Source organism: Pan paniscus, chromosome 1, assembly GCF_029289425.2.
Source record: "Pan paniscus chromosome 1, NHGRI_mPanPan1-v2.0_pri, whole genome shotgun sequence".
Lineage (NCBI taxonomy): Eukaryota > Metazoa > Chordata > Mammalia > Primates > Hominidae > Pan > Pan paniscus.
The window spans coordinates 19,108,722-19,132,918 of NC_073249.2; the positions used below are offsets into that span (position 1 = coordinate 19,108,722).

The window sequence follows — 24,197 nt, forward strand, 5'->3', positions numbered from 1 at the left end:
TTCAACGATCTATGGAACTCCTAGTCTGCACCACAGACTGTGTGAGAAGCTGGGAATATATCCTCAGATCAACACTGGCCCTTGCCCTAAAGGAGCCTAGGTCTTGGTTGGGAATAAAAAATGTCATTAACTATTCACAGGTGCTGTGCCCGCAACACCAAGCCCCAGATAAAACAGTTCCTTAGAGTCAGGAGGTCTCATAATCCTATAATGGAAACAAATTGGAAAGGAGGCTGTGGCACACTGCAGACATGGGGACAAGACTGGCCCTTCCTACAGGCATCAAGCCCACAGGAAGGACTGAGCCCTTTTGGGTTCAGCCAAGCTATCTGCAGAGACAGATGAGCCACTGGGCATGCCTGGTGGGCAGCACACCACTAGGAAGAAGGCAGACATCTCCCTTCCAGGAACCAAAGCCAAAATATGGCTAAATGGGCCACAGCAAACCTTCTGAGGGAACGCACCATTGCTAAAAGGCTTGTACTGACTTGGCCATGGCAATGGAGCATATGCTACCCTCAAACCAGGCTTCCCAGCTGGCATTTCTTGGGAATCACAGCTTGGGACAGGTGGAGAGCTTTGCTGAGGAGAGAAAACTCTCCAGGCAAAGCTATAGTGCTGTATGGTCTTGGTGGATTCATGAAACACCATTGGTGTATTCACATTTTTGAGAAACTTGCAGCAGAGAGTGTATTCAACTATGCTTACCCCCAGATTCCCCAAGACATCTGACCATGGCATGCTACTAACATCAGACACCCCCATCCCGGGACTCGGAAACTCTGGAATTGCAATCATAGAAATAGTGTAGCAGCCTGTGTAAGCAAATGGGTTTGACAAAATGGACCAAATGGTGCCCTTAAGGAAAGCAAACCTGGGCAGGGCCATGACAGTGCTTCAGGCCAACAGCAGGCACAGAGCACATGGAGCGTGATACCTACTTTGCAAAGCTGCTAACGTAGCAATGACTGGTGTAACAGAGGAGACTAGGGAGGGCCAACTCCTCAAGGAAGAACTTGAAAGTCCTTGGCTACATGAAGCTGACAGAACTCTGATCTCATCCTCTCATGTCGTGATTCCGCGCGATCGGGAACATCTAAAGGGGGGCACGTGACCAGCCCGCTCAATGCACAGCTCAACCTACATGTCGCTTCCGCTAGAATTTCTTGTCAATCACCCAGATTCATATAGGAATGAATTCCCCAGTGCCTCATAACACATCGTGGTCAACTCCTGGCATACAGTCAGTGCTTGTGGAGGCTAAAGCAACTCCATCTTGGATGCTAATCTGCCACGTTGGCTTCTGATTAACCCCCTATCCAAGAAGGCCTCTAAGACTTCCCATTTATCTACTATTCCTGTGTAAGAGCAGGTGCTTACAGTAAATCCTGCCCTCAGATCAAACAACCTTGATGTTATCTTACTTCAATTGTCCTACGGATCCCTTTGGAACCACTCCTCCCTCCCCTATGGCATAGAAGCCCTGGGTCTGGGGGGTAATGGCGTGGGGCTCCACCATCTTGTCTTACCACTGCCCTAGACACAGATGCGGCTTCTGCTTGTAGGTCTCTATTAAATGTTTCTTTCTAAGAAACGGGATTTGTCAGGCTCTTCCTTCAGCCTCTCAGCTTCCTCGGACTTTGGGGTAGTTTGCATAGACCTGCCTTTCGCAAAACAGTGTTCAATATGTACATTCTGGAAATGGATATAGCAAATCTCTGCACTACACAATTCACATGCATGCATTCTAAAAAGAATGCTATCCCACAGTATAGACCTCACACTACATACAAACAGAGTTGACCAAAAGGAGAAAAGAGAGAGAAAAGAGAAAGTCACCCTGTTAGGGAGAGAAAAGAGAAAGTCACCCTGTTAGGGTGCCAGCATTCCACAGGAGTACAATGTTTCCTTCCACATTCATTCTAGAGAACCCACATGTTATTTAAGTATGTCTTCAAACCTCATAAACCCCATGAATGACCCCACATAATTCAAACCTGGGCTAAAAAGAGTGAGTGTAAAGTGCTTGAAGTTTCTGGAAGAACTAAGTTATGCCAAATCTCTACTTTAAATGTCTACCTACCCAGAATACAAGCAAGAAAGTTCAGAATGGATTCTGGTTCTATCGACAAACATTTACATTCTCTCTTTATAAAGGACATTCATACGTATTAACTCATTTTGATCCCTGAAACTAAAGCAGAAATAGCAGCATTATCTGTTGTATAGCGACCAAACCTAAAGACAGAATTTGTAAGTTGTCCCAAATTGCCAAGCAATTAAAAATATAATGTACATTTGGTGTGCGTTACCATAATTCTCCACTATTAAACGGTATTTAAAATTTTTCCTGAGATATCAAGAATAAATGAAATTATGATGTGTCATTTGAATGTTAAAATGTGAGGAACAGCATTACTAGTCATGATATCCAGAAAGTGGAAACAACCCAAAAGTCAGCTGACAGATAAATGGATATACAAAATGTGCACATGTACATATTACTCAGCCTCCAAAATGGAATATTACTCAGGCTTCAAAAGGCAATTCCGACACACGCTCTAACAGGGATGAATCTTGAGGATATTATGTTAAGTGAAATGAGCCAGTCACAAAAGGACAAATACTGTATGATTCCACTAACAGAAGTATCTAGAGTAGTCAGATTCAGAGACAGAAAGTAGAACGGTGGTTGCCAGGAGCTGGGAGAGTGGGGAGTGGGAGTTGTGTTTAATGGGCACAGAGTCTCAGTTCTGCAAGTTGAAAGAGCTCCGTGGATGGACGGTGGACATGGCTGCACAATAATATGAATGTACTTAATACCACTTACCTGTACACTTAAAAATGGTTAAGATGATAAAGATCATGAAAAAAATAAGGAAATATATTTGGCTCATTAAAAACTGGGAACCTCAGTATGATAAATATTCTATCTCCTGAGCAAACTGCCCAGTGTTTTAACAATCTGGATTGACAGTTTTATTAAAGGGTTTGGTGTGTAATGTTATGAGGGCACCGATGATACTGGGCCTGAATTCTGAAATGTCAAGCGACATCTCTCTTTTTTGTCACTGTGCACCCCCTCTTCACAGTTGTAGCTTTGGACAGTAACTTAGTATGATCCTGATGTTCTCCCAACAAATTTAATAAGGAGAGGGAATCATTTTGTTTGCTTCTAAACAAACCATTCAGACAGAAATGAAGGAATTACTCATTCTGCAGAATCTATTTACCATCTGTTGCTGAAGGGAAGTCTTTACTGAATGAGAGGCTGGGTTGGAGGACCTCTGAGTGAATTAAACCCTAAAAGAAAATGCGCCTTCTAAGTTTCAAGTCACTTTGATCTATGATTGTATGTATAATTCAGACCAAACTAATTCTATCTTTGAGAAGAGATACATAAAAGAATATTAAGAAGGTGCAACATTGGTGGTAGTTCCCAACCTGCTGCCCCCAGGCTGCCAAGGATGGGAGCAGGGAGGGAGGTTGGAAGAAATTAATTATGAATTGAGAAAGACTGATGGATTAACAACAAAAAAAAGCTTTCAAACAGGATGATGGTGATGAAACACAAACCTTAAAGAAATCCTGGTGGGACAGAAAGAAGGGAGAGAGGGGAAAGGGGAAGGAAGGCGGGAGGGGAGAACGAGATGGACGAGGGAGACGCAGACACCTCTGGCCTCCTGCCCTCAGCCAGCATGCTCTAACCATGCCACCCCCATGACTCCCTTTGACGAGATATGCATATTAACAAATATCACATTTAAATCACGTAAGCAAATGACTAAGCTGCAGTGATAAAGAATGCTTTAGTTGTAATTACCACAGATAAGCACATAATTAATATCTTTGGTTCAGTAACTAGAATCGTCTTAAAAGGAAAAATTGTCCACCATGGCTCAACCTCAGCTGGCAGGTGCTAGCAAGAGGACACCAAAATGCAGGCTGAGGTATGGGTCCTCTCCAAATCAAAAGGGACCCCAGGCAAGCCCGGCCTGGCTGGGTTAGAAAAGTCCCTGCAGCAGGGCAAATCCCTGGCCCAGCAGATGGCTCACTCCCAGCAGCCAGGCCCACAGCCCTGGGTTCATGGGAAGCAGGAGTTTCGGGTGCCATTCCTGCACAAAAGCCCTCCCAAAACGTCATGGCTTAAACAAGTTCTTATGTCCCACGGTGAGACCACAGGTGCCTCGCGGCTGGGGCTCTCTCACCTGTCTGAGGCCTTGGCCTCTCCCTCCCTCCCCTCCAACATGTCTCACCCTCCAGGCAACCCCACACGGTTTCTTTCTCCAGCAGAGCAGCCTGGACGTCTTCTAGCATGGCAGCTGGGCCCCAGGGGACCCAGGTGGGGCTACCAGGCCCCTCAAGGACAGAGCCTGCACCACGCCCAGTGTCACATCCACAGCAGTCTACTGGTTCAAGTTTGACACCAGACTGACCAGATTCACGAGGCAGGGAGGTGAGAAGTACATGCCCATGGCTGGAGACTGTCTGCCACCACAGGACACTGGAGTCACCAACCCCTCTACAGCCAGCCAACCCAGAAAGACGTTCCACTTCAGAACTCTTCAAACCTCATCTGGAGAGTGGATCCCAATACTGAGGCTCGTCACAGATCAGCACACTGGGATGCTAAGAGCAGGCCTGGCTGAGGAGCCCGCAGGGGTGGGTCTGAATTCCCACTTCACCACTTCTACATGTGAGACTGCCGGCAACTCAACCTCTCTCCCTGACAGCTTCATCTGTAAAATGGGGATAATAAAAATGCCTCATGGAGTTTCTATAACGGATAGGTGAATTCACCCATAAAAGTGCGTCAAAGCAGGGGGTACATGGTCAGCATGTGGGGTTACTATTTTTACTCTGCTAGATGGGTCACCCTGAAGTCCACCCAAGCCACAGAAAGGACAGTGTCACAGCCCCGCGGGTCTGCTGCCACTGCCCACATTCTGCACTAGCTCTCCCTGCTTGTTGGGGTCAGGGTCGACACTCTCCCTGATTGCAGCTACTCTGTCTTAACAAACACAACCAGAGACAGAAAGGAACCGTATGAGGACCAGCAGACTCTGAGCAGAAGGGCCAGTTTGTAACAGCAGTGACAGTCCTGTGACCGTGAACTACGACATCATCACGGCCCGTGCTTAGAGCTCCACCTGCATCATCTCCAATTAATCCTCACCCTCATTAGGAGCTACGGCACATCTAACACAGGGAAGGCGAGGTATCGGAATCCGCTTCCTGTCTCTACGTGGGGAGATCATCCTCTTTGCAGACGTGTGGGAAGGATTAGGCAAAATAACACACAAGGGACCTAAGAAGATTCAAGGTAAGCGCCCCCACAACCTCTCTGTTTTCTCCCTTCCCCAAACTGTCTGGCTCTGTTTCTCTTGTAATAGTTTTAATTCTACTACATATACCCTTTTTTAATATCAGCTGTCCAGATGTGCTGGGAAAGCATATGGTGTTTTTGTTTTTGTTTGAGACGGAGTTTTGTTCTTGTTGCCCAGGCTGGAGTGCAGTGATGCAGTCTCAGCCCACTGCAACCTCCGCCTCCCGGGTTCAAGTGATTCTCCTGCCTCAGCCTCCCAAGTAGCTGGGATTACAGGTGCCTGCTACCACGCCTGGCTAATTTTTTTGTATTTTTAGTAGAGAGGGGGGTTTCACTATGTTGGCCAGGCTGGTCTCAAACTCCTGACCTCAGGTAATCCACCCGCCTCCCACCCGCCTCGACCTCCCAAAGTGCTGGGATTACAGGCATGAGCTGCCACGCCCGGCCGAAAGCATATGTTCTTAAATATATAAAAATAAGGCCAGGCATGGTGGCTCATGCCTGTAATCCCAGCATTTTAAGAGGCCAAGGTGGGAGGATCACTTGAAGCCAGGAGTTTGACACCACCCTGAGCAACATAGCAAAACCCAATCTCTACCAAAAAAAAAAAAAAAAAATTAGCCAGCATGGTGGCACACACCTGTATTCTTAGCTACTCAGGATGCTGAGGCAGGAGGATTGCTTGAGCCCAGGAGATCGAGGTTGCAGTGATGTTTGTGCCACTGCATTCCAGCCTGGGCAACAGAGCGAGACCCTATCTCAAACACACACACAGGTGGACGAAACAGTATTATTACCCTCATTTAAGAAGGGATGAAGCTAAGGCTTAGAGAGATTAAGTACTGTCATGTGTTGCTTAATGACAGGGATACCTTCTGAGAAATGTGCCCTTAGGTGATTTCATTATTGTGGCAACATGATAGCATGCACTTACACAAAACGAGGTGGTATAGCCTACTACACACCTAGGCTGCAAACCTGGACTGCTTGTTACTGTACTGAATACTGTATGCAACTATAACATAATAGTATTTGTGTATCTAAACACAGAGGTACAGTAAAAATACAGTATATAATCTTACGAGACCACCATTGGGTATTCGATCTGTCATTGGCTAAAATGTCATCATGCTGAGCTTGACCGTACCTTGCCCACATGTGCAAGGCCAGTAAACGGCCCAGGGTGGATTCACAGCACTTAAGAAAACCTTCCCCGTAACAACCACTCTGTGCTGCCTCCCAGGAGTGAAGCAGCAGGAAGCCCAGGGAACACAGCCCGCAGCCGATCTAGTTTTACCCTTGGCCAGGTCAGGGCTGCAGAAAGCTAGCTACAGTCCATCGTTTTCTCCTAGAATTGCCTTTACACAACTGTGATCTAATGTTCCTCCTTCTGCTTCAGGTTTGATTTAAATAAACGGCCACGTGTGCATCTCTGCATTTGGTTTCTGTTATTTCTCCCCCCGACGGACACTATTATCATGTTCAGTGACCTTTAAGTTAATATCCACTAGATTCTTATCAAGCTTGAAGGCTAAGAAAATGTTTATCTCTCTCAAGAAAATGTTTCATTGTATTATCAAATGAGAACTATGCAACCCAACATGCTTCCTTTCTTGCTTTGGCTACCAAGATACAATTGCACGTTCAACTGAAGGAGCTCCCCTTGGCTTAGTGTCAGTAGACGTAAGCTGAAATGTATAGGGGGACTAGAGCACAATCGGCCAGCTCTTTGGGTTTCAGGTTCTTGACCTATAGATGGGGGTAACATATCTGCCACGCAGGATTATGCTGAGCATTAAACTAAACACAGATGGCAAACACCTAGGATCCGGCTCCATGGGGGTGGGTGTTCAGTGTTAGAAATTCTCCTTCATTCTTTAATTCTCCATCCACTTCTTTTTTCCTTCACCTTTTTATCCCTCATCCCCTCTACCCCCTAAATTTGACCCCAGATTTTTAAACTCTTATTTTAATGAATCTGTGCTTACACATAATATACTTTTTCTTATAAGCGGCCTCGAATCTTTTTAGAGATATATGTTGCTTAAACACATAATAGCCATGCTCTACAAGTTAAAGGAATACTGAATAATGGACACAGAATTTAGAGATAAGGTTTAGAAATGTCACCCTTGGCCAGGTGCGGTGGCTCACACCTGTAATCCCAGCACTTTGGGAGGCCGAGGCAGGCGGATCACCTGAGGTCAGGAGTTCGAGATCAGCCTGGCCAACATGGTGAAACCCCATCTCTACTAAAAATACAAAAACTAGCCAGGCTTGGTGGCGCGTGCCTGTAATCCCAGCTACTTAGGAGGCTGAGGCAGAAGAATCATTTGAACCCGGGAGGCAGAGGTTGCAGTGAGGTCATGCAAGACCCCAGCTCAAAAAAAAAAAACCAAAAACAAAAGAATTGTCACCCTCTACTATAAAGCCAAAAGAGCCAACAGAATGAATGACATTAGCCATCTGTGGTGATCTTTCCAGGAAAGAACTCAGTCTGATGATTTAGAAAGTAGCTAATGAGAGGAGTTATGTCTCAAATTACATAGAAGAGCCTAACGAAAATCAGAAAGATCAGTGCAAAAAACAAAAACAAAAACAAAAACAAAAAAACTAAAGGAATATAAGGTGAACTGTAATCCAATTAAATATAATACGTCTATCTCATGAAATCATTTTGCTGACTGATTACTAAAGAATGTTGAAAGTCAGAGGTATTAGTCAGGATCCAACTAGAACACAGAAACTACATAAGCTTTTAGAACAGAAGGGCTTTAATATAAATTGTTAACTTGGTAGAAAGTCAGTAACCAGGTAACTGGGTAGAAAAAGGAAAATTCTACATATCAGGGAAGTAGCAAGGACAGGAAGCAGCCACCACCCCTAGGCCTGAGGGAACCTGTTAGACTTAACCTTAGAAGCGTAGCCAAAGGGCCCTGAGGTAGAGACTTCCTTGGAGGAGTGGTGGGATCTGCAGGGAGTGTGGATGATGAGCCTGGCTGGCCAGTGCTGGGATAACTGAAGACTGAATTCAACAGCTACAGCTGGGGCAACAGGAAGCCAACAGGAAGGACCAAAGCCCCATCTTGCTGGTGCTTCTACCGCCTCCTCCTGATGGAGGTGGCCCGGAAGCCACTGGCAAAGCAGCTGGGATGTGCGGTCCTAGCTCCAACACTGCAGAACAGAGCACAGAGTCTGGAGCTGAAACAATAATTTCATAAATTACATGTCGGGATTTTTGAAAAATGAATCTCCATCACTACCCTAAGGAGAGGGTATTGATTCTATACACAGAAAGATCCCCAGAACGAGAAGGCCGATGCATCAAGATTCCTCAGACAGATAGAAATAGGCCAATAGAAAAGGTGGCCGATAGAAAAATAGATAGAAATAGGCCGATAGAAAAGGTTTGCTGAGGACCGGGCACAATGGCTCATGCCTGTAATCCCAGCACTTTGGGAGGCCAAGGCGGCCGTATCACAAGGTCAGGAGATCAAGACCATCCTGGCCAACACGGTGAAACCCTGTCTCTACTAAAAAAAAAAAAAAAAATACAAAAAATTAGTATGTGGTAACATGCACCTGTAGTCCCAGCTACTTGGGAGGCTGAGGCAGGAGAATAGATTGAACCCAGGAGGTGGAGGCTGCAGTGAGCTGAGATCGTGCCACTGTACTCCAGTCTGGGCAACAGAGATTCTGTCTCAAAAAAAAAAAAAAAAAAGAAACAAAAAACAAACAAAAGAAAAGGTCTGCGGAGTACACACACCCCAGGAGTGCTGGCTTTCTCAGCGAGGCACAGTTCTCATCAATTAATGAACTGTCATTCTTAGCAGTATCTTACAATTCTGATGCATGTAAACCCCAATCCCCCATTGATAACTCCTAGATGGAACTAATAACATTGAGTTTCCAAACCTATAAAACCAAGAGTGACGCCTTAGACCCACGATCATTCTCTCTCAAAGCTAAGTCTGAGATAGCCCAAGGGTCTCTCTCTTACTTTAACTCATATTTAATTACCTGTGATTTACACACTGGAAAATAAGATCTTTTGAAGAAAATAATAAGCTTCAACTATTTCTGCAAACGCGTTACACATACACAACCGCACAGAAAAACACAGATAGAAACCTTCAACTTCTTCCTGGATCAACTTACCACATTCCTAAGTTCTGACTAGCTTATTTGCCAACAGAAAATTCGAGTCCAGGAACTTTGGGAACCTCAGAAGCATCAGCCCTCCCCACCCCTCCTTCCCTTCCCATTCTTCACCTCCACACACACAACCGTTATTTCTCCTAAGAGTTAACTACAGAGACAGCAGGACACCAGTTCTGGTAGCAGGTCCACCACCTTCACACGGCATTTGCAGAGGCTGTGGAGGGGCAGCAGGCTCTGCTGTGTGCAATGCTTCATATCATCCACCCACCCCACTTCAGACTGGAAGACACGGTTATGTTTATTTTCCCACAGAAGATAAGTGACTCACAGGCAGTTTGACAACAAATGTCAAGGTCCTTCAACCACAGAAAGTTCCCAGCATTTCCAATCAGTTGGAACATAATCCAGAAGAGGTTGCCTGGGATTATTTTTCCTTGGAAATTACATTCATTCTATCTTGGTGACAGACACCCACATATGGGGTCAAACTTTCCCTCATCCAAAAAAAAGATGATAATCAAAATCACAAGATACCACTTCATATCCATTAGGATGGCTACTATCAAACAACAGAAAATAACAAGTATTGGTGAGGATGTGGAGAAACTGGAACCCTTGTGTACAGTTGGTGGGAATGTAAAATTGGTGTAGTCACTGTGGAAAGCAGTATGGAGGTTCCTCAGTATATTAAAAAACAGAACTCCCATATGATCCAGCAGTTCCACCAGGTGTACTCCCAAAAGAATGAAAAGCAGGGTCTCGAAGGGAAATGTGCACACCTGTGTTCACAGTAGCATGAATAGCAAATGTGTTGCACGTGTTAGCAGTGTAATGTATAAACACAACGTTGTATGTCCATAGAATGAACTATTACCCAGCTTTAAAAAGAAAGGAAATCCTGTCACATGCTACATGGATAAACCTTGTGGGTATTATGCCAAGTGAAATAAGCCAATTCAAAAGGATAAATACTGAATGACTCCACTTACATGAGCTACCTAGAAGAGTCAAATTCACAGAGACAGAAGGTAGAACCCTGGCCGCCAGTGGCTGCAGGGAGGGAGAATGGAGAGTTACTGTTTTTTGGGTACAGAGTATCAGTTTTGCTAGATGAAAAGAGTTCTAAAGACGGACGGATGGTGGTAACAATGTGAACACAATGTCACTGAACTGTTCACTTAGAAATGGTTATGGGCACTGCGGCTCACACCTGTAATCCCAGCACTTTGGGAGGCCAAGGTGGGCAGATCACTTGAGGTCAAGACCAGCCTGGCCAACATGGCGAAACCCCATCTCCACTAAAAACACACACACACACACAAAAAAAAAAACAGCCGGGCATGGTGGCGTGCACCTGTAGTCCCAGCTACTCAGGAGGCTGAGGCAGAAGAATCGCTTGAACCCGGGAGGCGGAGGTTGCAGTGAGGCGAGATCACACTATTGCACTCCATCCTGGGCCACAGAGTGACTCCATCTCAAAGAAAGAAAGAAAGAAAGAAAGAGAGAGAGAGAGAGAAAGAAAGAAAGAAATGGTTAAAATGATGTTTTGTTATATGTATTTTACCATAATAAAAACTGTCGGGGGGGAAGAGTTGATACATGCCACTACCTGAATGAACCTCAAAAACTATGGCAAGTGGAAGAACTCAGACACTAAAGGACACACACTGCTTGAGTCAATTTATACGAAATATCTAGAATAGGTAAATCTACAGAGGCAGAAAGTACACTAGTGGTTGCCAGGGACTGGGGAGATGAGGAAATGGGGAACGATTGCTTAATGGGCATAGGGTTTCTATTTGGATGAAAATGTTTTAAAACTAGACAGAAGTGGCCGGGCACGGTGGCTCACACCTGTAATCCCAGCACTTTGGGAGGCTGAGGCAGGTGGATCATGAGGTCAGGAGATCAAGACCAGCCTGACCAACACAATGAAACCCCGTCTGTACTAAAACTATGAAAAATTAGCCAGGCACGGTGGCAGGCCCCTATAGTCTCAGCCACCTGGGAGGCTGAGGCAGGAGAATGGGGTGAACCCGGGCGGCGGAGCTTGCACTGAGCCGAGATAGCGCCACTGCACTCCAGCCTGGGTGACAGAGCAAGACTGTCTCAAAGAAAAAAAACAAAAACTAGACAGAAGTGGTAGCTGTACAACTGTATTAAATGTCACTGAACTGTATACTTTACAATGGCTAATTTTATGTTACATGAATTTCACCTCAATAAAAATGAATTAAAAAAAAAAACCCTGTCACACAGAACAACAGAGATGAATCTTGAAGACATCACGCTAGTGAAAACAAGCCAATCAGAAAAGGACAAATATTACAAGATTCCACTTACATGAAGCACCTAGAGGTGTCAAGTGCACAGAGGCAGAAAGCAGAATGGTGGGTGCCAGGGGCTGGGGAGAATGGGAGTTACTGTTTAATGGATACAGAGTTCCACATCTGCAAGATGACAAAGTTTCACAACAACAGGACTACACTTAACACTACAAAACTGTACACTTAAAAATGGTTAAGACAGTAAACTTTATGTTACGTGTTTTTTACCCCAAAAATTGTTAAATAAAGCAAAAACATTGGGGGCGGGGGGAGACACAAATATGGAAAAATAGAATCCAGGATTGCTCAACTACTGAATACCCCAGTCCACCCCCATATTCATTTAGCCAAGAGCCTGTAAGAAACTTGTATTTTTCTTCTGTTCTAAACTGTCACTTAATATCTGCTGTTCATTGTTTTTATTATTCTCAGAGCTTCCAGAGTAAGTACTCATAGCTAAAAGCATCGTCCAGTAATCCAGTAGGCATTTCATTATATGCCCATCAATATTTAACTCTGAATATTAAAGCAAACACCCAAGTATTCCAAAAGAGAAGACCACGCTCAAGCTCAGAGCCCTCAAAAAGTCCAAACAGATATTCAAGGGCTCCATGACCATCAGCAGTTACTCCCAAAAGATGGAGACTCTCAGCGATGCCTTCCTAACCAACTGTCCCCAGACCTGACTGCGTGAGAGTCATTCACACATGGGGAGCTTTTTCTAAAACACACTTGGGCCCCACAGCCAGACGTTCTGACTGAATCAGTCTAGGGTGGGTGATAGGCATCTATAGCTCAAAGTTTTCCCCAGGTGTTCCTAACGTACAGCCAGATTGAGAACCGCTGGATAACAGTGCGGGCTGGCAGTTATGGGGGAGTAAAGGCAAGAAAGACAGGTGGCAAGGAAAACCAATTAAGATGGGGGAAGTGGAGGACAGCAGAAGGATCTTAGGCTCCTGCAGTCCTTGAAATTTAATTTTAATGCAGTAATTCGAGTGCAATCAACAGGCATACTCCACCCTGCACATATTTCATTTGTGAAATTCGGTAATTAGTACTGGTCATTAGATGAGGGAGCTCTTAAAATACAGAAACTAAGCATGCCCCAGCAGGCCAGGCCCCTTCCCTATGGGGAGAGTGTGCACTGGTTTGGAAAGGGCGGTGCCAGATGCTGGCTTAGAGCCCGCTGCATAAAGAAGGGGTAGAAGACAGCTCCCAGCCAGGACCTTCCCAGGTGAAATACCTCCCTCCCTGGGATGGAAGAAGACCCCTCCCACACACACTCTACTGAGCTCTTTCTCCCTGCGTGCCTGGTGTGGGTTAAGTGCTCACCAGGCAACATCTTGTTGAACCCTTGTGACAGCTTCATGCAGTAAACCCTGTGATAAACTCCATCTCATAGAGGAGTAACAGAGACATAGAAAGGTACTTGTCTAAGGGCACACAGGTAAGTGGCAGGGCTGACACCTGAGCCACTCCATGACTCCAAAGCTCAGCACTGCCCACACCAACTTTCTAGAGCACTCTTAGTGGTCCCCAATAGCACAAACAGCATGACAGACGCACCACTGAGTACAAAGGGCTGTGCCCCAAACACATGAATAACAAGTTATTAATTGCTCTAAGAGATCCAACCCAGGAGATTCAGGCTGCAGCAAAATCCTCATTTCTGCAAAAGTTATGTCCTGAGCAGGGGTGAGCCAAGGAGGAACAAAGAATGAAAAGGAAAATAAATTCCCTTAACCCACGGGGGGAAAAAAAACTGCTCACTTTACAGCTGTTTTCCTCCTTTGCCAGTAAGAACATCCCCCTAAAAACTGTAAAATGGAGAAAGCATCAATCTCCAAAGAGTGAGCAATGCAGACAGTTCTCGCACAAGGGCCATCTCTCATCTTGCCCTCCCTCTATTCCCTTGACTTAGGCATTTTTCCTCACTCCAACTCCCTCCTTGCCCTACCTCACCAGATAAAGGGCTGGCAGAATGACCAGGAGGTGCTCTGCTGGGTTGTCAGGCTGAACTAACCACCTCTCAGCCCAGAGCTGAGCAACGTGCCGTATCCCTAGTCACCATCACCCACCCTTTCTAAACCCTTGCTGAAATGCCTCCAGATTCCAGCCCTCCAGGAGCTCATATTATTCTCTACCTACAAACTCGCCAAATAATTGAGAGCAAAATTTTCTCAGTTTCACCTCTGGCACCCTAGGAATACCAAGACCTGGATTAAAATCTTGTCATTTGTTCTGTGAATTCCATGAAGGTGGACGGAAATCTCTCAGCACGTTTCTGGTGGAACCCGAGTTCCTTCCTTAACCAGGCAGGTCAGCAAGCAGTTTCCAATCACCTTAGGGGCACTGATAGAGCTGTGGACATACGGTGAGCCCACTCTTCTGGGCTCCAGGTATTGCCTCGGGTTTCCCCAACATTTCACAAACATAAATCCATCTCCGTCCCATCTGTCAAACATCCTTCACCCCCAACGTCTACACCAGAAGTCAGTGGCCTATCAAAACAGTTCTGTAAGTGGTTGGCTAAGGTATAGAGCATTAAAATAACCAGCCAGGAGGAGCTCCAGAAGATCCAAAATGCAATGAATAAGAGAACCTCAGATGCCTAATCCTGCATCTTGCCTAAACAGGTAGACTGCCCCAGACTTCAACCTAGACAATCACAAACATTACCGCCTACATTCAGAACAATTTTCCAGTGATGAACTGGATCATGCCAGACCCCTAATGAACTTCTACAGGGACGGCACCAGGTCCAAGAAGCTGAAGGAGACCCAGAGCCAGCAAATGAGACACAGGGGCTTACGAGTGGGAAACCTGTACACAGGGATGGCCCAGTGGCAGTGGACTGGGCAGGAAAACTGCAACTGCTTGAAGACTGTGGTTTATAAACAGAGTTTCCACCTAGCATCCTCTAACAGCCTCCACAGGGCAACCTTCATTTAACCCAAAACAAAGGGCCTCGCTCATCTGTATGCCCAGTGTTCCACGGGACAGGATAGGGGCTCAAACGTTCCTCATAAACAAGGAATGAATCTCCAGGTTGGCCACTCCCGGATTCCTTAGCTCAAAACTCCAAACACACATTCAGGTGTGTATGCCCCACAGGGTCACTGTCAGGGTATGCTTCAGTTATTGCCGTCAGGTATGTCTGCCAACCACAGTGGTGAAAGGAGAGTTAATAATAAAAACTTTTGCTAAAGAGAGCCAGAAGAGAGGAGATTGCTTACAAACAACTGATCATTCTATTCCTCATCAGCTCTCTCCTGTACCTCAGCATCCCTGCACAATCTTTCTCCACTCCTCGGAGATGAAATGGCACCTCCACCTTTAGGGCACAAGGATTTAAGGGCTTAACTTACAAATACAGCTGGGGTCTGTTCAGCTGCAAGAGCAAGGCAGCATGTCTGGACGAAAAAGCAGACATTCTTGTCTCCCCTAATCCCATGTTCACCCTGCACCAGGGAGAAAAAGCCAGACTTGCACCCAGAAATGATGTCAACTCCCAAGCATGCTGCCAAACCACAGCGTGTTACCAGTCAGAGACTCAGCATGCAGATCCCAGCAGAAAAGGGCAAAATGACTTGGTAGCCCATAGCTGAGTCACCCAGCAGGCGAACAGCTGAAGGAGAGTAGGAGGGAGCCAGGGGCCAGGGATGCCTTGAACCTGTGAGGCATGTTCCCCATGTGGCAGACCCTCCACAACCCCGGCTCTCAGCCATTCTCCCCCGAGCCCACCAGTCTCAGCCTCATCTCCCTCATCTAGCAACGTCTCGGTGCTGAGCCAGACACAGGAAGTGCCAGGGCAGACAAAATCAGATCCTAAATGCTCACCATCCCCCGGCTGCCTCTCTGACCTCACGTCCCATTCACCAGCTTGCCCTCCTCCTTTGGTTGCCCAGACATGCCAAGTTCATTCTGGCCCCAGGATCTCTGCACAGGATCTTCTCCAAGCCCAGACAGCCTTCTGCCACACTGGATCATTCTGGTCAACAGGCCTCGCCCACAGGTCCCCTCCTCGGCCCTTCCTGATGAGGACTCACCTCTCATGGAGCCCCACTTCACACTCTGATATTGGCGTGACCGTCCCCCAGCCTGCCCTCCTTCCAGAATATACATCCCTGGGCCCATGTTAGCCTGGCTCCCCACTGCCTCCCTGCTGTGGGAGGGGCCAAGCCTGTGCTGGCCTCAAGACACTCACAGTCCAGTGGGACTCAGGGGATCAAATTTAAAATTACACAGAGGCTCCAGGCAAATCAGGGAAATCTCGGGTGTCCAAAGAGACACACAAAGGGGGAGGGCTGCTGGAAGTGCAGACCCTCACCTTCACAGGCATGTACGCCAACATCCGGGTGCTGATGGAGATGAGCTCAGGCCTGTCCACGGCTCCAGCTCCTCCATGTGCAGCAGGCACCATTTCCTTCAGCTTGCATGCAGGTCCAAGGACACAGACAGTGGGCCCCCTCCGGCCCCCTCCCATTGGAAGGGCTAACAGAGGCCCACCAGGATTTCCAACCCTTTCTTACAGAGTTTTACTTGGTCCTGAGCAATCCAGATACTCCAAGTAAAAACAGAGTAACCCCCACTGTCATTCCTCTGAAGAAACTAAATGCTCAGTGCTGACCATCCCCTTACTCTCTGGACACCTTTTAACAGCAAGGACAGCTTTCTGAAGGAAAGATCAATGCCTTAAAATGAGGATTCTAAATCTTCAAACATTTTAACATAATGCAAGCATCAGGGGGCTGCAGGTGACCTTTCAAAGTTGTTTCTCAGATCATCTCCTCTGTTCTATCAGTCTGGCTTCTTGTTCCATCATTGGGCCCCCCAGCTCCATCATCCCAGCTCCCTGCTCCATCATCTTGGCTCCCCGCTCCATCATCCCGCTCCCTGCTCCATCATCCCAGCTGCCTGCTCCCTCATCCAGGCTCCCCTGCTCCATCATCCTCGCTCCCCGCTCCATCATCCTGGCAGCCTGCTCCATCATCTGGGCTCCCCACTCCATCATCCTGGCTGCCTGCTCCATCATCCCAGCTCCCTGCTCCATCATCCTGGCCCCCCTGCTCCATCATCCTGGCTCCCTGCTCCATCATCCCACTCCCCACTCTGTCATCCCAGCTGCCAGCTCCATCATCTAGGCTCCCCGCTCCATCATCCTGGCTCCCTGCTCCATCATCCCGGGTTCCCTGCTCCATCATCCCGGCTTCCCTGCTTCATCATCCCAGCTTCCCTCCTCCATCATCCCAACTGCCATGCTCTATCATTCCAGCTCCCTGCTCTTTCATCCCAGCTGCCCTGCTCCATCATCCCAGCTGCTCTGCTCCATCATCCCAGCTTCCTGCTCCATCATCCCAGCTCCCTGTCCATCATCCTAGCTGCTTGTTCCATCATCCTGGCTCCATGCTCCATTATCCAGTTGTCCTGCTCCATCCACAGCTGTCCTTATCCTGCTCTATCATCCTGGATCCCCTATTCCCTCTGCAAGTTCCCCTGATGTATCAGCCTGGATCCCCTGCTCTATCATCCCAGCTGTCTAACTAGCACTCCAGTGTGTATGTTCCATGCATATGACTTCCTATGAGCAGGGGCAATGCCTAGGTTTCTAGGCTTTGTCCACAATTTATATGTGTGCCTCCTTCTCCTGGCAGCCACTACACTCCCTTCCTGAAATAAATAAATGATACAGAAGTGATAAAAGGTACTCTCCTCTGGCTCAGCACTGAGGAAGTAGGGATAAGGAGAGTCTGCTGCAGGAGGAATGGCACACTGGAGATCTCTCCAAGGTGGGCCAGCTCCAGAGGCCCTAGGAAGAGATGACCAGCCTGAATGGCTGTGGAACTGCAAAGGCAAGGCAGGGCTTAAAGCCAGACACCCATGAAATCACCAACCCATCAGCTCACTCAATCATGTCCATTAATCCATTAAGCCTGCTTTGTTCTACGGTGCCCCTGGGAACTTACACAGCACTTTGACCGATTAGAGAACCTTAAAAATGTAACCCAAATGTGACACCTGCTTCATTCAGCACCACAGCTTCACCTTACACAAAGAAACAGAGACCTTCCCAGACCAGAGGCAACTCCACATTGCCCAAAGGAGGGACACAGACCAGAGAAGGAGGATGGAAAAGCCTGCCTCACCAGGCGCCTCTGCACCCCGACTGACACTCCTAGTCCAAAAAGTCACACCTGATGTCACCACTGACCTGCAGGTCTGCTCCAAGCAAGACCCCTCCTGGGTCAGAGAAGTCAAGCCAGACCAGCCCCAGAAGTACCTGCAGGAAGGGAGAGCAAGCACAAATAAACGTCCTCACTAAGCTCGTCAGCATCATCTTCATCAACTCACTAACTCCCTTTTCCAGACAAGGAAACGCAAGCCAATGTCCCACAGCTACTCCGTAGTAACAGCAGGATCTGAACCAGGTCTAACATGACAGGCCAGGCTCCCAACCACTGTGCCATCCTTCCTCGTCATGGTTAGCATGACCAAACATGCGGGTTTTCACACAGGTTATTCCTCCTTAAAATCATCACAGAGTGTATCTATTGATCTGCAATCCAGTTGTGAGTTGTCTTAATTACAGCCATCAGCAAAGCCACGTGAACACTTTGCTAATTGACAGAACTAGTCCTCAGCCCTCACAGGGGGGCTTTGTTGCATTGCCACAATTATTAATTTGTTTTCCACTTATCACTCATCTGCAGTTTCAAAAGCAAGCCAGAAACTGAACTAATGAAAGAACATTTACTAATTAAAACCTTGCAGAAAAGTTTTCAAATAACACGCTATATTCAGATAGTAACAGCTCAAGATGTTGAAAAATCCAATTGCCAATAAGAGTATTAAAAAATTAAACAGCACGCACTTAAAACCATATCTCAGTATAATTTTTCAAAGACAAGCTGAAAAAGATTAAGGGTGGAATTGGGAAATAATCTCCTGGCCACTGAACACTGGATGGGGAAAGGGTTCTGGCCTGAAGCTGCCTGCAGAACCCCAGGGGCCACTCGGTCCTCACACCAGCTGGGGGGGGACCCTGACCAGCTTCCTCATGCTGTCTGGGGCTCAGATTCCCCACCCCAGGAAGAAGCAAAGGGCTGCAGGAGCCCCTTCATCCTCACACTCCTTCCAAAACAACCCACCTACCTAGGAATGACAGTTTCAGGCATGGTCTGCGGAGGCTGGAGGCGCTTTCGAGGAAAGTAGGTTGGTTCACTTCAAACCTGGCAGAGGAGGCTGGCTCTGGCTGGGGAACAGGAGCCTCTGGGCTCGTGAATGCCTGCGACGTGTCACATGTGATGTGAGAGCACACTGGTGCAGCTTCCCCAAGAACCCGTGTCAACACCTCCCCGCCTTCAAAGTGACAGTTAACATTAGCAACAGCAGTTAACACTTTTAAGCACTTACTATGTATGTACCAGGCACCATTCTGAGCATTTTACATAAACTAATGTATTCATCATTGAACAACCTGATGATAGGTGAATGGGGAAACTGAGGCACTGAAGGGTTAAGTGACTTGCCTGAGGCCACAGAGCTAACTGGATAAGCCAGAATGCACACCCAGAGTCTGCTCCGGAGCCCAGGCCAGTGGCCCCTGTGCTATGCATCCTCTCTGCCACGTCACAGCAGCCCCAGAAAGACACCCAGAGCTAGCTGTCCACCAAGAGCTCCCATGCACAAGCCTCCTGGGCTTCTGCTGTCAAACGAGGCTAGGGCCAGAAACAGGCAAAACTGTTTCCAAAGCCCCCAGTATGGATTTACAGAGTCACCCTGGCAACCTGCTGATGCTAGACCTTCCCGCTGGCACCAGGACCTAAATGGCAAGTGGTCAGAGCACCACTGCTTGGGACATCACACTGCTTCATGCACGGGGCCTGATGTCAAGGCCTGCTCCCTGGGTCAACAGGACTCGAATTTCTGCAGCAAGCTCCGACTCTGAACACACAGTAACCTAAAATAAAAACTTACATAGCTGATGAGAGCTTCGCTTCCAAACAACTATGGCACATTTGATAATGATGTCGGCGCTTTGCAACACTGGAATAAAAAAAATTAGATCACCAAAAATACCCTTCCGGGGCCAGTACAACGAAAATGACTCCACACACTCTCCACTGCCAGTTAGGGAGAAAAATCCTCTAAACTAAAACCTATGTCTTAAGTACAAACACTACTGCAATTATGACATATGCCAAGTCACATTTATTACCAGGAAGAGGGGAAACTTTACCTCTATCCCTTTTCTTTCTAAAACAAAGGACGCCAAATTCACATCTTCCTAGGCAAATGCTTAGTGACCCAGATTACTTCTTGACCCATAAGAATGTGTGAGCTCCTAAGTTACTGAAGTGCAGATGGAGGCTGAGCCTCAGCAACCCTCTGCGTAGGGACATTCCTCATGAGCCCGTCTGCCCCCATGAGCCCAATTATGAGGCCTGGACAGCCACAGTTACGTTCCTTTCATGACGGCCAGCCTCAGGCCTGGAGCTTAGACCATCCAAGAACCCAGACTTGAATTACATTCTCCTCCCGGCTCTCTGCTTCTCGATCATCCACATCAGCAGTTTCAATAAAGGGTTAGTAGATCACCAGCCCCAGTAATCAGCACCTTCCAAGCCTGAAGCTGCAGCTCTGCGTCAGCAAGAGGGAAACCTGCTATTTGTAACTTGATGTTTCAGGAACTATAGCTTTACTAAGACCAGGACAGCCAGGGCTGACTTTCTCCAGAGCCGTACTTTAGGCAGGTGGAGGAACATTGAAATTCTAGTCCCAACTTGGCTACTGCATGACCCGTGGGGCAGGCTAATAACCTGTGGGTCCATCAGAAACTGTGTGTGAATGTGGGAAGAAAAGCTGTTCTTTCTCCCCAGCTGTTCATTCTCCCAGGCATGCTGAAAAGCAAGACAAATGAGCAATGGCTCTAAAGCATTTCAGACATCTCAGAGACAAAGCTGACATAAATTTGAAGTACCAGGAATTATACCTTACAGAAGATACGCAGTATCATAATTTGCCAAAATCTCTTATTGACAAATACCACGTAAAATAGCCTTTAGCATCAATATCTTGTTGGGAGAACCAAAAGGACTAACACATATTTATTAACGGTCTCCCACTCAGCTTCCCAAGTCATCCACAGCACCTGATGGATAGCTTATAACCACAAGCAAAGCTGCCTAGCATGAGTGAAAAATCTGGCAGAAAGACTGAACATAAAGAGGTGCCTGGCAAATGAGAAGGGTGTAGTCAAGATAATAAAACATCTGGCTGGACGCAGCGGCTCATGCCTGTTGTCCCAGCCACTTGGGAGGCTGAAGTGGAGAATCGCCTGAGCCCAGGAGTTTGAGGCTGCAGTGAGCTATGATCATGATCATGCCACTATACTCCAGCCTGGGCGACAGGGTGAGACCCTGACTCTAAAAATAAATAAATAAAATAAAATAAAACATCTACAGTGAACTCTGGTGGGTAGCAGGGTCTTTGGTCCACCGGGCAGTCTGCTTAGGCAGAAATGACCTCACAGACCCCCTGAGCTCATCCTCTACCACCAGAAACTGCACCAGGATTAGCAATTTCCAAAGAATGTAGATACTCCTCACAGAAGAAACAGCAACCAATGTAAGAACGCTTCCCTGGTGATACAGGTACTAAGTCAGGATCTAACGTGATCTCTGATGCTCCCTATGAAAAGAATCACTGTGGAATATCCCAAACTACAGAAGAGCTGTCAGGCAGAAGCACCTCTGGACTAATACGATCACAAACTCTTTGAGTTGCTTTTTACAAAAATACTAGTTTTCAGCTGCTTCTTTAATTTATGCTGCATACATGAGTAAATATCTTTTTAAATTTTTTAAATGAACTTTTCAAAAGTACACAAAAATAAAACAGTAGAACGAACTCCATGAACCCACTGGTCAACTTCAACAGCACATCTGGCTTCTTCCATGATTCCCCCCCAAATACGATACATTGTATCCACAGTTTGTATTGTTTTTCAAAAAATAAGGATTTTTGAATAATATAACCACTAATAAAGTAGGAATTGCCTTAATTACAGATGTGCAACCCGCAGATATGAAGGCCCAACTGCAATGTGACACACGAGAAAAAGAAAGGCTGTAATTGGTCAATTCTAAGATGCCCTTTCCTCCACCACCCCCAACTGGAATGCAGCTCACAATCAATGACGTCGGCAGTGCTATGGGCTAGGCAAGGCCCATGATGCATTATTACCAGCCCATGCTCAATCATCCACATCTGCAGGACATATACGTCAATGGCTTAGAAGAAAATCCAAGAAACGACAATGAAGCAAGCACTCTTAATCCCTAAAAACCAAATCATGGTGGGATAGGAATGGATGGTGAATTGAGGAGTTAGGCAAAATTCCCAGAAGAGTCAAAGGCTGGCTACCTCGACTTCATTGCCAAGCCGTCTTCAAAGTCCAGAACCAATGGCTCTTAGTATTTTTATGGATTTTTTTCCTTAGGAAATGCTACATCACCAGCGCTCTTGGTGGCACAGTGGATGACTCTGTTTGAAGAAAATAGGCACTAACATCTGAGTCAAAAAGTGACTCAGAGTGCTTGGACTCTGAAAAAGTTTTAGAACACTTTGCTCAATGTATTTCACTTGTATTTTCCTTTGTATCTATCTATGCCCGAGAGTGATATATGGAAAAATCGATGTCTCGGTCTGAAAGAGCTCTTTCAATAAGCAGAAAATAAGAACGCCAACTGATAAGAACCCGTTGTGTCACAGGTCAATGGACAGTGTTTTTTCTTTCCTAGTGGTCCACAAAATAATGGCATGTTTGACAAATAATGGCCTCTCGGAATTGATGAAAAAGTTGTATTCCAGACACAGGGGAAATTAGTGATGATCAAAAGTGAGACAGGAAGACAACTAAGTGAGCTCCCTGGCATAGGGGATGGGGCAGGACAAGAGCAGGAGGGGAAGGAGAGTGCGGCAGGGCAGGCCTTTTGAAGGTCACAGAGCAAAAGCTCAACATCTAGGTCAAGGGGAAAGCCCCAGAGGCAGCAAGGAGGAAACAATGAGACTGGGAGGCATCCCACACTGGGCCAACCCTCTCATCATCCAGGACAGCCATACAAATGCCCCTACCCAACAGTCATCTACACTTACCCAAATACTGATAACAGAGTACTTAATTCATGGGCATCTCCAAAACACAGGCCTTTAATTTGCACCGGCTCCTCAAGCTCTCACAGGGCAATTTAGCTAAGAAAGACCCTTCACTTGAAGTGCGTCATTTTTCTAGGGCAGCAGCCTGTCAGAAAGAAAAGAGTTCACTCCCTGGGCTGGTCTCTGACGCAGAGAGGAAGAAACCTTGATGGCCACTCTTGAATGTGATGGCCTCTCAAATTACCTGTTCTTTTTCCCGCCATGTAAATGCTCCAGTTGTTTTATCCAGAAGTACACTGGACGCACGGTGCCTAACCATCCCAATGGTTTTATGGGATTGGTACCTACCAATCCGATAAAATATCTAATGACCCTTCATAAATGAGAATGGCCTCTATGAAAAGCACCTGCATGCCCTCACCTTGAGAACCAGGACCAGCCACAACTTCCCACAGTTCCGCCTCCCTGAGATTGGCCATGAAGTCACATCTCCATTTTACTGTCCCCAAGTACAATACTATCGATCACAGAAGCTCAGTGTTACCCACATTGCCAAGAATAACCCCCCTCTCCAAAGCCTGGGTATCAGGCAGGCATCTGATCTCTGGTTTCCTGCAAATATGAATCAACAACCCCCATTCCCACCCGCAGCAACTCCCAAAGATCACATCACAGCGGAAATCCTGTGCTGGAAAAGGTGCACAGGGACCCAGGGGGATTTCTCGTTAAACAGCAATATGTGCAGAAAGCACTTTAAGAATGTGTACTGTTCTTCAATGGTGCACCTAACAATGAATGACTTACCCGATGCTTGGTGCTTCACAGAAGTCAGCTCAGGAATCAAGAAATGAGATCGTTCCACAAGCATATCCTACGAAGCTGATCAGCAAATTAAACCGCTGGAGCAGTCTAAATTAAACTGCCTCGAGCAGCTGCAGGTCTATAGTAAGGGAAGCGATCATGAGAGTACACACAACCTTTTAACCAGGATGCATTCATGCCTCATCGAGGAGACCAGAACAAGAACAGGTGACCAAGATGTCCACAGCATGGAGGGAAACTCCACCACTAGCCAACCAAAGGCAACATCCTTCGGGAAAGAAAACTGGCTCATTTGTTTAGCAAAAGAAACCAAGGAGTAGAGAGATCACCGAAAAAGAGGCTGGACAAAGATGAAACCAGGGGCTACCTCTGAAGCAGAGGGAACCACAATGGCTCCCTCTTAG

The 24,197-nt window shown here is 46.7% G+C and overlaps 1 protein-coding gene across 2 annotated transcripts in view; it reads right to left on the reverse strand.

The window, feature by feature from the left end:
- GALNT2 (polypeptide N-acetylgalactosaminyltransferase 2) overlaps positions 1-24,197 on the reverse strand; it is a 215,361-nt gene that overhangs the window by 182,452 nt on the left and 8,712 nt on the right. The window contains exon 1 of one of the 2 annotated variants that reach the window (XM_057300480.2): positions 18,967-18,985. The exons of the other annotated variant lie outside the window; for it this stretch is intronic. The gene's annotated coding sequence lies outside the window, so the exon portion shown is untranslated. Of the gene's footprint in view, positions 1-18,966; positions 18,986-24,197 lie in introns of those variants that run through there. 2 annotated transcript variants of the gene reach the window in all.